The sequence below is a fragment of the Saccopteryx leptura genome, chromosome 5 (assembly GCF_036850995.1).
Source record: "Saccopteryx leptura isolate mSacLep1 chromosome 5, mSacLep1_pri_phased_curated, whole genome shotgun sequence".
Classification (NCBI taxonomy): Eukaryota; Metazoa; Chordata; class Mammalia; order Chiroptera; family Emballonuridae; genus Saccopteryx; species Saccopteryx leptura.
In genome coordinates this window covers 66,337,147-66,351,597 of record NC_089507.1, presented here as the reverse complement: position 1 = coordinate 66,351,597, position 14,451 = coordinate 66,337,147, and the positions used below count along the sequence as shown (strand labels likewise).

At 40.5% G+C, this 14,451-nt stretch overlaps 1 protein-coding gene across 7 annotated transcripts in view; it reads left to right on the top strand.

Annotated features, from left to right (window-relative positions):
• The first annotated feature begins 2,021 nt into the window (after positions 1-2,021).
• WDFY3 (WD repeat and FYVE domain containing 3) overlaps positions 2,022-14,451 on the top strand; it is a 286,019-nt gene continuing 273,589 nt past the window's right edge. For all 7 annotated transcript variants that reach the window (XM_066385911.1, XM_066385917.1, XM_066385914.1 and 4 more), the window contains exon 1: positions 2,022-2,667. The gene's annotated coding sequence lies outside the window, so the exon portion shown is untranslated. The remainder of the gene's footprint in view (positions 2,668-14,451) is intronic.

Genomic DNA, 14,451 nt, shown 5'->3' with positions numbered 1-14,451 from the left:
TGCTGAAAGTAAATGTAAAGGGTCTGATTTTTCCGAATACTATCCGTTATTATATGCTTATGTTTATATGGCTTTAGTAAAAGGGAAAAAAGCTTGCTACACTTTTGTGTATAACACTGAAAAACCTTTACGAGATTTTCAGTTTGTAAGACATTTACAAGAAACGGCTGCGTTTGTATGCTGATCTACCTGTGAACCTTACTGTAATACGTTTCTTGCAACAGAATATTTATAAAGTATTAATGAATTTTAAAATATAGAACTCTTGTTTCTTCAGTGTAAATAAAATCACAATAATAAGATTACTGAAACCTCATGTTTAACTGAAGACCTTCCTTTTAAAATGCATGCTGGTCTCAGTGTTTAAGTCAACCAATATTCTCATTCTGTATTCATGCTATCCAATATTTTTAGTATTTTCTGCAAAAGTAAATTTTATAAGGCAATATTTTTGAGTTAAGAATTTTGTGTTTTGACTGGAGAAGCACAAAATTTAAAGAATACTAAAAGGCCAAAAAGAAAACACACACACAGATTACCCCCCCCCCACACACACACACACCACATAGGTGCTTTGTTTTCTTATAATTTATTCCAAGGTGTATTATATAAAAGTCTCAAAGACTTTATATGGGTTTAAAAGTTTTAGATGCTAACGCAGGTTGTTGATTTCAAATAGAAGAATTACTGGTATTGAAAGATGGCAACTGAGATCTGGAAACTAACTGGGCACAGGGTACTTAGTGTGGACCAAAGCAAAAGATAAGCCGCCCACCTACCAGCCTGCTCAAGTATACTAATATTTTTATTGGAATATATTTTTAGGTTTGTTTTGACGGGTTTTTTTTGTCAAGTGAACTTTGAAACGCATTTTTGAATTTTAGTTTTAAGCTAAAAAAAAAAAAGACTCATTTTGAAGTAGAATCTAAAACTACATTTAAAAACATTTCTCCCCAAATTTGGCTTGTTGAAGAAAATGACCTTTGAACACATCTAGTCATCTTCTGAAATGGCAAGGTTTTTTTTTTGATAGCCCAAAGAAGCAGAAACTGTGACGCTCGCCCCCCCCACCCCCCCCCCCCAACACACACTTCACAAATGTGCTCACATATCACCTGCATTTGTCAGCAGAGCTGAACCTTGTAGCTATCGGTAAGTGAATCCTTATGAATGAGTGCAATCTGCCAAAGGCAAAGTGGCTAAAAAAAAAAGCAAGTCCAGCTTGCTTCATTCTTACTAGAGGAAATTCACAAGTTTCTGTAGATTGCAGTGTTAGGAAAAAACAAGTCTGCCATTAGAACAATGACCACTTCCCCACTCTAAGCATGGCTAAGGGATTCCACTCAGTAATTGCTGACTCAGTTTGCCTCCATTGCCAGAACTGAAGCCTGCTCCAAACTGTCCACTGGATTGATTAGGAACGAACGACAGAAGACAAACTGACGGTCCCTTAGCGGTCCCAGGTTTACCAAAACGTGCTAATTTGGTCTAAACTGCAAAGGTATAAATAATGTCCTTTACAGGGAGGAAGGAAAACCCGAAAATCTTAAGGTGACCGGTTCAAGGTCATCTTGGAAAGCCAACATCTGAGACTGGGCTCTTCAACTCCTCGGTCCAATCAAGGACCGGAGGCAAACGCGATACTACCCCGGAGTTTCAGTGCTGCGTAGTAAAAGCGCGAGCGGGGGGCAGTGCTTTTGTACTCGAGCTCGAGTGGGACGAGCGCAGCCTCCCGCCCTTCAGTCGCCGTCTGACGGCAGCCAGCAAACGGGTGCAGGTTAAGGAGAGCAAAGCCAGCTGTCCTTTCTCGGCTGAGTCTCGGGCGGCAGAAACTGGAATCGAGGAGAGCGAGGACCGCGGAGAGGGCACGGGGTGGGAGAGAGAGCCCGGAGCAGCAGAGCCCGGGGCAAGGGGCGGGAAGGCGGGTGTGCGCGGCGCGTGGGGAGGGCAGAGGGGCAGGGGTGCAGCCGTGGGCCGAACTCAGCCTCGGAGCAGTGGGCGCCCGCCGCCCGCGACAGGGGGCGAGACCGGCCCTGAGGGCGGGGGGAGCGGGAAGCAGGGGAGGGAAGGAAGTAAGGAAAGAGGAAGGAAAGGCAGGAGGGGTAAGAGGAAGAGCGGCTGCAATTTCATTTCTGCGGCCGGCTCGGTAGGAGGAGCAGGAGGGGAAAGAGGAGGATCCAGATCAGTCCGTCAGGCAGCCGGCGGGAGGTGGGGAGACGGGAGGAGGAGGAGGATTAAAGATGGCCACCAACAGCTGCGGGGAGCGGCAACAACCCCTCACTTTCTGGGATGGTCCCTGCGGGTCGGCCCGGCCTTGATGGAGAGGAGAAGCTGGAGGAGCGCCGAGGCTGAGGCGGCGGCGGGGACCCAGCGAGGAGGAGGGCGCGGGGACACAGGGACCAAGGCAGGAGAAGAGAAAGGCGGCGGCGTCGCTGCCCCGGCCGCCTAGCGCTGCTGCCCCCCGGCGGACCGGTTCCCGCACCTCGCGGCCGCAGAACCCTGCCCGGCCCGCGGGCCGGCCCCGCACCGCACCGCACCGCTGCTCCCGCCGCCTCTTCCCGTCGCCAGCGCGCCCCGGGCAGGAAGCCCCGGCCGCCGCGGTCCCTCTCCCGGCCAGGCCCGCCTCGCCTCGCCTCGCCTCGCCGGCCCTCGCCCGCCCACCCTGCGGTGAGTGCCCCCTGCCCGCCTCCCTCCGCGCCCGGCTGCCGCGGCCGCTTTGTTTGTGCGGGGCGGAGGCGCTGCCCACTCGCGGCCCAGAGCCCGCTGCCCCTGGGGACAGGCCGCGGCCCAGCTGCCGCCCTCCCCCGGGATAGCGCTGCCCCGAGCCGCCGTCGCCACTGCCATCTGGGCCGGTGGCCTGGCCTGTGTCCGCCACTGCAGCCTGGAGAGGGCGCCGTCGCGGCGGGGCCGGGGCCGGGGCCGGGGTCGGGGTCGGGGCCGGGGCCGGGGCCGGGGTCGCGCGCGGCGGGCGGCGGGGAGCGATGCCGGGCTCTTTCGGGAGCTGGGGGAGGAGAGGGCTGGACGCTGCGGCCGGTAAGCAGCGGGGGCGTAACCTGGCGGCCCAGGAATTTGGGGTGGGGGGTCAGGCCCCGCGGGGTCTCCGCTCCCGGAGCCCCCAGCGCCGGGCGCCGCTGAGCCAGGCCTCCATCCCTCGGGCGCTGTCTCCAGGGCTGCGGGCCCCTCCTGGCTTCTTCTCGAGCCCTGTTGTCCACCCCAACGCCCTAGGCTGGAAACACTTGATTTATGGAAGGAACCAGATATGCTTCTCGGTTGTGTGTTTGCCCTTTTATTATCTTGTACAGAGAATACAGTGGCATCGCAAACATTCATGGTTACCGTGGAGTTTTAAAAGCAGATAGGACCTTTCCGATCAAAAGTCATTTGGCCCACCTGGCCAGTGTTTGATCCTCAAGGTTCAGTGTTTCATTGATTTTTACCATTAAAGTCTGAGACCTACAGTATGAGGTCTCCCTTTCACTGGAATTATCTGCTAAAAACTGATTGAAAGGTTGTTTACTATATATGTGAACCCTTGCCTCGACTTCCAGTGCTTTAAAAATGGTTGTTTCCTGCGGGAAAATGGTGCTAATGCATAGGGAAAACTATTTTTTTGTTCAGTAATGGGCATGAGTTGGTTAGTGCCAACTGGATATTGTGGTCTGAAAATCAAACACTTAAACCTTTTGCTTTGACAGCACATTTTCAGGTTGGGATTACTTGATAGGAGGTTGAGAACATCAGGCTTTATAACAAATAAACAACATAAAACAGAAACAAAAATATATTGACTAATTAAAAAATCTAGGTGTAATATAATGTATAGGTGTAGGATAAAATAAATCCAGCTGAAAAAGAAAAATAAAACTTTATCATGGGACTCAGCATAGAGTTAGCATAGTATGTTTTTTATATTTAAAAATACATATTGTATTATACTTATTTGAGAATTCTTCCTACAGTCTGAACATCAGGATTGCATTTACACTTTGAACCATTCTTTCTCAAACAGGTAGAAATACAGGTTTTTACTACTAGTGTTTCTGAGTTGAAATTGATTCATGTAAAATATGTTTCTAATTTAAATTTTCTGCAAAAATAGAGAAGTGATTTAGGAAAACGTTCTGTCTGGTCTTAACCGTTTTTTAAAAAAGAGTAAATGACTGTGTATTTCAATATTAGTTGGATTCTCTACTTTGAAGATTCTTAAATTACACTGCCCAACTTTGCAGCTTTAAGAGTTTACATCAGGCATTCTTTATTTCATGCAAGTGCTTTTAGATTAGAAGGTCCTTGAATCCTCAAGTTATGTGCAGAATATAGCATATACAGGCATATCTCTGAAATATTGCAGGTTTGGTCCCATACCTCTATAATAAAGCTAGCCACAATCTTTTTGCTGGTGGAGAGCCTTGCCTATAATTTATAAAAAAGAGTAACATCTGTGAAATGCAATAAAATGAAGTACAAAAAAATGAGATATGCCTTTATATCCATTTTTGAGGGGATAAAGAATCCTTAGAGTCATCACATTCTCGAAAAGATCTGTCTCCACAAAAGATTATGAACTTCTCAGTATATAAAAAATAAATCTGTATTTGGACTGTTAAATTTCTTAGAATTAGATTTGAGAATTTCTATCTTTTCAGTTATGTCTAAGAAATGTTATTGACAGATTGGTACATAGAAATTGTTTCTCATGCTCTCTCATTCCTAAGGTTTCAATAAGAAACCTTAGGAAAATGTTAATTTTGTTTTACAGATGAGGAAATAGATCTTTGCGAGATGCTTGTTTAAAGTCACAGACACTGGTGGGCTAGCATTTAACCCCAGACTGTCTAGCAGGGGTAGTCAACCTTTTTATACCTACCACCCACTTTTGTATCTCTATTAGTAGTAAAATTTTCTAACCACCCACCGGTACCACAGTAATGGTGATTTATAAAGTAGGGAAGTAACTTTACTTTATAAAATTTATAAAGCAGAGTTACAGCAAGTTAAAGCATATAATAATTACTTACCAAGTACTTTATGTCGGATTTTCGCTAAGTTTGGCAGAATAAATCTTTATAAAACAAGTTACTACAGTTAAATCTATCTTTTTATTTATACTTTGGTTGCTCTGCTACTGCCCACCATGAAAGCTGGAATGCCCACTAGTGGGCGGTAGGGACCAGGTTGACTACCACTGAGTTAAAGTCAAAGCCAGCACTCCTGACAATAAGGAAGGCTACACTAGGTTTTGAGTAGTGTTTGCTTGATATGAAAACGAGTAATTGATGTTTTGTTCACAATTGAAAAGTGCATCTGAGATGATCCAATACATAACATAATGGAATTTCAGAACCACTGACTCTGAGTAGGCAGTGACCTTAGTGATTAAACCTCTCTCAATAATACTAATCTGAAATCATACCCAAAGTAAGGTAATTTCTACAGCATCCTTTATTTCTCTACTGAATTATTACAGTGGTCTTCTAAATGTGCTCCTTACCTCCACCCTCACCCCTTTTCATCAGTTCCCTTCACATCTTTTCCAAAACGAATTCTTTTTTAAAATTTTGAATATTATTGTGATATTTCCAATATGTGTTTTGTTTTGTTTTTTTCTCCTCCTGTTTAAAATCATTTAATAGATTCTAAGTTGTTACCAAAGAGCCGTTCAAGCATTGGGTCTTGGTGTCTACATAACTGTATGACCTGGCTTCAGCTTCTCCAGTCTCACCTCTTAACAGCCATTCTTTGAAAAAAGATTTGTATCTGCTCTGCCCAGTGCTAGGTGATGGAGTTAAATCAAGCAGTTTAAATTCTAGTGGGAGGACAGACTGCAGATGTAATAAGTGCCACGGAGAAACAAGGCCGGGTAGGGGTGTTAAGGGAGTTTCGAGTCCTGAGATGTGGGTGGGTTTGCCATTTAGAGGGACTCTTTGAGAAAGCCTCTCTGCTAAGGTGACCTTTGAGCCTAGACTGGAAGCATTTGATGGACTGAAAGTTTTAGATATGAGAGAAGGGCAGGTGCTAAGGCCCTGAGGTAGGAGGGAGAACAGGCAGGGGTTGGCTGGAGGGAGGTGAGAGCTGAGGTCTGGCTGCTGGAGGTGCTGGCAGACTGTGGAGTCCAGTGTAAGGACTTAAACTTCTGAACTCAGTGAGTTTGATCCTACAATGTGCCCTGGGCATAGACAGAGATACATTCCTGTCTCCTACTTGCAGTTTCTGAAGTGTGCCATCCTCACCTGCTCCTGAGCCTTTCCTGCTCCCTGATGAGTGCTTGGTTGTCTCTCCTGTTTCCTTAGCATCCTTTGTTGTACCTCTACTTACTAGCTGTTTTATTTGTTTCCGCTCCCTAGACTGAGTTCCAAGAGTTTATTTTTAACTTCTGAATTCCTATTTCACTGAGTTAATGTCTGTTAAATTATGGAATTGCTGAAAATGGGATGAACCATTGAAAACCAGGTAGGAGATAATCCAGCAGTGTTGTGTAATGAATGACTACTAGTTCATATGGATGTGGATTCTGTCAGTTTTGCTGCCCGTGTATATTTAGTGCCAGGGCAATGAGCCATGCATAATAGGTGCTCAGTAAATACCTAGTGAGTGATTGAGTGCACATCTGTATGTTAGCCTCTGCTTTTTTCTTTTCCTTAAATATATGGGCAAGCTTACCCCAAACCCCTTACCATGTTTCCTGGCCTTATCCCTCATGTAATTGCATGCTCAAGAAATGCCAAATACTTAGGAAATTCATTCATTCATTATAAACAAATGTAATCATAAAGAAATGTAGATAACTTCTCTCCAAGCTAAATAGATAGGGTTTATTGCACAATGTTTTGGTTCATTCACATTTCTGTTTTCCTTTCACTGGTAAGAATTTTTTGAGGTTATTTTCTTACTGGCCTCCATAGTCATTAATAAACACTGATAGGTCTAGAATATCATTTCTGTAAATAACTCGATAGGAGCCCTGCTGAGTGTGAGAAGTCTAGTACCAGAAATAAAGTCAACTGTATTTCTTAGTGTGTTTTATGTGGTTGAACAAGAAATTATAGTTGGTTTATTTACCTAACTGTGCTTTGGGTTTTTTGTTTGTTTTGTTTTTATGTGTATGTGTGTGTGTGTGCTCATTACTAAGACTGTAGAAGTGTCAGGCCCCAGCATACATCCTTGAACCTTGGAGCACCAGGTATCATTTTAAGCCTAGAAATGTTACCTATAACTCCATTCCCTCAGTCCTTACCTTACAGGCTTCCATGTCCTGTCTGATCCTCCAGTCCCTGCATGGCTTTGAGCCTACAGGGGCAGGATGTTGGGAGATCCTAAGTGTTGTATCTGCAGAAGCTGTAAGACTTGCGGCGAAACATTTAAAGTAATGTCTGTTAGTGATAGGAGTAATTTTCCCTCCATTTTTGGTTAATCAGTGGACTGTATTGTGTATAACATAATAAATACTGGATTGTTATCTTCCATAGTGTTGTAATACATTGTGACAAGCCTGGTGATTATATGCCCTGTAGTTTTATTTAGTATATGAAATATTATATATACTTTGTGTATCCTTGCCCACTTAAATGTGGGTACTATTTGTATTTTGACCAATTACATTGTGATTTCGCTAAGTGCTGGCTGAGTTGTTGCTTTTTTCCTTTTTTTAATTGTTACTGTTTTAATGGTTATGTTTGAGTAGGGCCTTGGTTTTATTTCTTTTAATAGAATGGTTTTCTTAAATCAAGGGAAATTATTAACAATTTAGGTTTAAGTTTTCTCCCATAAAGTTTTAAAAAATTTTTGTCATATATAGTAAGTAATATACTACTTACTATATATTTGTATATATATAGTAAGTCATATAGTAAGTAATATACTACTTACTATATATTTGTATATATAGTAAGTAGTATATTAATTAGTATTGATTTGGTATAATGTTAGTGCATCTAGTTATTTTAAGTTTAATAAGTCATTGTTTTATGATATTCCATAAAAGAGCATGATGATCAGGTGCTGCATTATCTGAGCGAGCTTGTGACTTGAGAGTGTACTGTCATTATACTGACCCAATAGCAGGTACTTCTAAGCCTTGAGAAAACAATCCCCATGTAAAGAGCTACTGAAATTATGCATTTTGGTAGGTTGCAAGCTTAGATCAGTAACTTTAAATCAACTAGATATATGTGAAGCCACAGTGGATTTAAAGTACTGTAATTGTATTTTGGGGTTTAGAAGACTACTGAGTGAATTTTTATTTTTTAAGATAAACTAAGTATGGCTTTTTGATTCTTCTGTTTGTGGCCTAATTTAAGGTATTCATTAGTACTACTTATAAAAGTTAAGTGCCTACTGATTTCTTTCTTTCTTTTACATTTTTATTAATTTTAGAGAGAGGGAGAAACATCTGTTTTGTTCTGCTTATTTATGCATTCATTGGTTGAAACTTGTATGTACCTTGGCATGTCAGGCTGATGCTCTAGGCAACCCAGGTCAGCCTCTTTATAATGACACTTTCAGAGACCCAGAAATGAAGAGTTTTGTTTGTTCATTTAGTGTGTGTGTGTGTGTGTGTGTGAGAGAGAGAGAGAGAGAGAGAGAGAGAGAGAGGGAGAGAGAGAGAGAGAGAGAGGGAGGGAGGGAGAGAGAGAGAGAGAGGGAGGGAGAGAGAGAGAGAGAGGGAGGGAGAGAGAGACAGGAGGGAAGGGAGAAAGACGAGAAACATCAACTTGTAGTTGTTGTCACTTTAGTTCATTACTTCTCAAGCCAGAGACCTTTGGGCTCAAGCCTGCAACCTTGGGGTTTCCAACCTAGGTCCTCAGCATCACAGTTTGATGTTCTGTTCACTGCGCCACCACTGGTCAGGTCAGAAAGTAAGAGATTTAAATTCTTGGATCTCTGCTATTTTTAGAGAGCTGTGTTACTTGGAACAGGTTGCCTATCCTGTCTGGCCTCTGTTTTGTCATCTGTTGACAGCCCTTTCCACACCAGATTCATTAGGTAATAGTGATAATTATGTTCTGACACTAATTCTTTTAACTTTCCTGGTACTTATGTTGTTAGAGAGATGATGTTACAGCATGTTACAGGGTGATTTCTGAAATGTGTAATAGGTATGTCTTCAACACTTGATTAATCTTCTACATTTTAAAATATCAAGCCCAGCTTCCTCTTCATGTATAGTGTTTCTTCCTAGCTTGTTTCCTCTGCTCTCCAGCCAGTATGGGTTTAAGCGAGGCCAATTAATTTAATATTAGCCTAAGAAAAAAATAGGACTCTGTTATATAATCATTATCTGATATTAAAAAGTCATGCCAAAATAATTTAGCATTATCTGCTATTTTTTTTTTAAGGAGGGACAACTAGTTTGTTTACCTGGAGAGAACTTGTGAGTTTATTGCCTTGCTCTAAGTAAAGCGTTCACATGCCTAAGTTTTACTTGACAAATTGCATAACTTAGGAAGTGATTAATTGTTGTGTGTAGGACTCAACACTTTAAAAAGAATCCCACATTTATCTTCTCAAAATATCCAGTCTCTTAGATTTTCAAGGTTTGTGTTAAAAAAAACAACTTGTTTTAATTTCTCTAACATTTATCCAAACTGCATTACCTTATTGATCTATTTAAATTTTGAAATAATTATAAACTCAGGAAGTTGCAAAAATTACGGGAAGAGTTCCACGTAAACTTCACCCATCACCCTTCAGCCACAAGTAACATCTTACATAAATGTAGTGCAACACTGACTTGTATTTCTTTGCCAAAAGCATAATGGTCTTTTTTATTTTGAAAATGTTGACAAATATAAGAATGTTGTTGATATTTTTGTTTTTAGAGGGTGAAGAGGTTAGCATGTACAAATTCAGATTCTGTACCTTGTTCCATAGACAGCACATCAGTGATATGTTATGCCCTGCACTTGATGAAAAGGTTACTTACAGGTAACCATGAGGTAGTATATTCACAGCCTTAGATATACACGTGTAAAATTTCAAATACATGGCATTTTTTCTTAATTTTTCTTTGCTGGATTTCTTTAATTACTGCTTACTGGGAACTTTTATTCTTGCATGTAATAATACAAAAAGAATAATTGGGCAGTTAGTCAAGAGATATTAAGTACCTGTTATCAAGGTGTTGATTATAGAAGACATTTTGGAGCAGGGGTGTTCATAGTGTAGTCGAATAAATGGCTATAGGGCGTTACCACATAGTATATAATGTATTCAACAAATTTTATTCTTTCTCTAACACATGGACATAAGCATGTAATTGACCTCGAGTAAACATTGAGTGATTGAATGTACTTATGTAATAAGCATGTTGTCAAAAAATTATGTAAGCCTTAAGAAAATACATGTTTACTGTCACTCCTAGGAGTTCTAAAACCACTCATTATCAAGTGAAAGAATGATAATACATGTTTTATTATGTTTATTCCCTTTGCTGTAGAAAACCCTCAGTAAATTAATAATCAGATTTCCTTGTTTAAAGCCTGGGTCTTTCAGATTCTGAAGCCCAAATTCTTTTCCAATGGCACATGGCTCATTAAAACACAGTATTAGGTGATTTAGAAGATGATAAATGCCATAGTTAAGTAAACAACTATGAAACTAAACTCTGTCTCAGTTATTTTTAGAAAAATTTTGTATTGATTGCCTAATAATTTTATTTCACTTGATTTGTTTATATAATAACTAGTGACTGAATTATATCAACTGTAAGAGATTAAACTTGCTCTTTGAACCTAGTTCTTATTACCCAAAATGTCTATATACTGTAAATAGACTCCTAAATTATGCTATAATGTATATTAATAATTCTAAATATTTTTTCCTAAATATTCATGAAATGTCTTACTGTGTGCTGTATTGGGTACTATGAGAGTTACATGGATAGTTTTGCTCTCAATAGCTTTATAATATAGTGGAGGTAAGATAGATGCATAAATAATTGAATAGCATGTAATTAGTCTGTTTGAAAAGTACTGAAGTTTTATGGACACTTAATAAGTAGAAAGATTACTTTTAGTTGAAATGATTAGGGAATGCCTTAGATGTTTGATCAGGGGGATTGACAGACTTTTCTTGGTGAAAACTGAAATTTACTTATATCAGACTTATAGAAAATTATAAAATCAGTAGGTTTCACCATCAATGAATCAGATGAAAAAAATTTGTCTGAATTTATTATTTAATAAAAGGTAAGGATTAGGAATAAAGTAAAACACTTAGAAAAGATTGTATTTTTAACATGAAAACTTTCTTTTTGCTCCTGAAGCATTTTACAACTAGGTCAGCATAAAAATTGAACTAAATATGACTTCCCTACATGTATTCTTTTAAACGGTGATTTGATTTGTTGGATCAATGACAGGTGTACTTTATATAAAATTTTATTTTATTTGCTAAATCCAGAAATAAATTAGATGACTGATTTATTGCTGTTTTATTATTTTTGAACTTCCAATATTTAAAGCTACTTCTATTATATCTAAGGGAAATAGCCTTGAAAAAGTAATCTTGGCTTTGTGAAGTTCAGTGTTGCTAAGCTCTTGGTAGTGACTTAAACAAGGTGCCCGAGAAAAAGGGAAAGGCCAATGTGGGAAAGGCAACTTGATGCGGGAGAGGGGAGGAAGAGGGAGACAGGCAATGAGAGTTCTCTGTAAAGGAGAATTGTTTTGCCCTGAGTCCTTCAGTCTAGTGGAGGCTGACCTGAACCTAGTCAAACCCGAGGCATTTCTGAAAGCTAATTTCTTTGTCATACCTCCATAAAGCGCAGAAAATCTTGAGTTTGCTTTAGTTACACAATATATAATAATGAAAAATGGTATCATAACATGAGTTTGTGTTCTCCACCCCCTTTTCCACAGAGACCTAGATCTGAGTCACCAGAGTAAGTAAATGAAGTGACTCCCAGCTTGTGTTAGGTTGCATAATCACCACATGGGTTGTCATGGGTGTTTATACTTTCAGGAGGGGATGAGGAAGCCTGATGAGACATGGCAGCTGCTGAAAAGGCATTAAGGACCATTACCACAGACATGCGCATGTGCAGCTGAGGCAGGGCAGGGGAGAGATCCAGAATAGCCTTTCTGAGATGACTATTTGTGATCTCTATTCATTGCCTGGAGAAGAACATTGTATCTTTCTAGAAAGCATTTTTTTTCCTCTTTCTGGATTTCCATGAACTTTGAATTTTCTCAGCCTAATACTTTCATCAAAAATGAGCCACTCTTTGACTGTTGTGTGCCGGTGTTATAAGGATCCTTTTAAAGACCTTTCAGTCTGGCCTTTTTTCTTTCTACTCTGCATGTTGACATCCACTGCAGTGCTGAGTCGAACAGTTGCTTTGCATATCCTAATGTCATCTGACAGCATCATTCCAGTCCAGTGAAGATCTGTCTGTTCAGCAAGCGCTATTGTAATGGAAGAAGAGTGGTTGCATTCCTGTACCTAATTGATACTTGGGTGTTAAGCTTATAGATGCTAATCATACCTGTGTTTGCTTTCATCAGTTTTGTTCAAGTTTAGACATGTTCTTACATGGCATGTTGACTACATTGATTTCGGTATTTTTAAAATTTTTGTCTCATCTAGGTCACAGAGATAAGTGCTATGTACAGGTTTTGAGTTAGACTTTTGCCTTTCATCTGTTATCATTACGAGATCAATAAAAGTCATATTTTTATTTAAAAAAAAACTTTAAAAGATGGCAAAGTGACTAGTTTAGTAAAGAATGCTGTGGCTATTTGGAGTTAAAACAAAATTTCATCATTATTTTTCCATCAGGCTATTTTCTTCATGAGTGTTCAACTCACTGTAACATCTCTAGGAACGATTTAGAAGCTAAGTAAATTGGCTAGTAACTCATTCCTAATGCCTGAAATAGAAAAGTCCTACCTAAAGAAACAAATAGTGAAATGGATTTTTGGAAGTTAAATATTAAATATGGTGTTAGATTAAGGAAAGGGCTCTAGTATTATAAAATTAGAATAGAGGACAATAATTTCCTGGAGAAAGGGTAAGAGCAAATGAAATTCACGATGTGAGATGCATTTTGCATTGTGCTTATTATTCAGTAGGGATTTATCTTTGGAAAAGGGGACTTAGAACTCGCGTCAAACTTGGTTTTCTTTGAGTAGGGTCTTCACTGCCAGTTGTCATTCCACAATGACTATTGCAGTATGAGCTGAGTACAGTGACACTCCTTGAATAGCCATCTCAAGTCCTTATTTATTCCAAAAGTTTATTACTGTTTCTTTGTGTGTTGAAATATTAAGATGATAAGATACTAATCCTCCTTTCAAAGAGCTAGTAAACTAATGTAACTAATGAACAGGTAATTATTAAACATGCGGTAATGACATCTGTTTGCTGTTTCATAGGCTTTCCTCCCTAGCCTCAGTATTTGGAGTTTCTTCTTATCCATTGTTCTTGTTCTTACTGCAGCTCTTTTGGTTTATAAGGGGCCAGAGGTAAACATATAGACCTTTTCCCTATAATCTGGGGCTGCTTTGCAGTGTTTCCTTATACTCATGATGATCCCACTTGTGACTTGATCTTTAGGAATCAAGGTAGAGAAATCCAGGAAAGGGACAACCTTTTATAAGGATGTAGGATTAATAAAGCTAGATTCTGGAGAAGTGATGGGGATCCCATTTTCTGGCACAAATTTACTTGTTTTATTTATTTATTTATTTTTTTGGTTACAGAGACAGAAAGACAGAGAGAGGGACAGGTAGGGACAGACAGCAGACAAGAAGGAGGAGAGGTGAGAAGCATCAGTTCTTCGTTGTGGCATGTTAGTTGTTCAGTGATTGCTTTCTCATATGTGCTTTGACTGGGGGGTTATAGCAGACCAAGTGACCCCTTGTTCAAGCTAGCGGCCTTGGGCTTTAAGCCCGCAACCTCTGCGCTCAAGCTGGTGAGCCTGCACTCAAGCCAGCAACCTCGAGGATTTGAACCTGGGTCCTCTGCATCCCCGTCCGATGCTCTATCCACTGTACCACTGCCTGGTCAGGCACAAAATTTCTAATTCATAGCATTCAGACAATATTTTTTTTGTTTGTTCATCTGTTTTAATTTCTTTGTTTATTTTGGCTTAAACAATAGGAATGTATTTCTCAAAGTTTTAGAGACTGGAAGTCTGAGGCCCAGGTGCCAGCAGGGCTGGGGTCTGGTGAGCACTCTCTCCTGGAGTTGCAGGTATTCACCTTCTCCCCCTGTCCTCCCTGGCCTTTCCTCGGTGCATGCGGGTGCTGATGAGGGTGGGGTGGGGTGGGCGGAGAGACAGACAGAGAGAGAGAGAGAAATATCTTTGTTTTTAAATTCTGTAAGTTTGCTTTTTTAAAAAAAAATTTTTTTTTATTTATTTTAGTGAGAGGAGAGAGAGAAGGGGGGACGAGGAACAGGAAGTATAAACTCTGATATATATGGGCCTTGACCAGGCAAGCCCGGGGTTTCAAA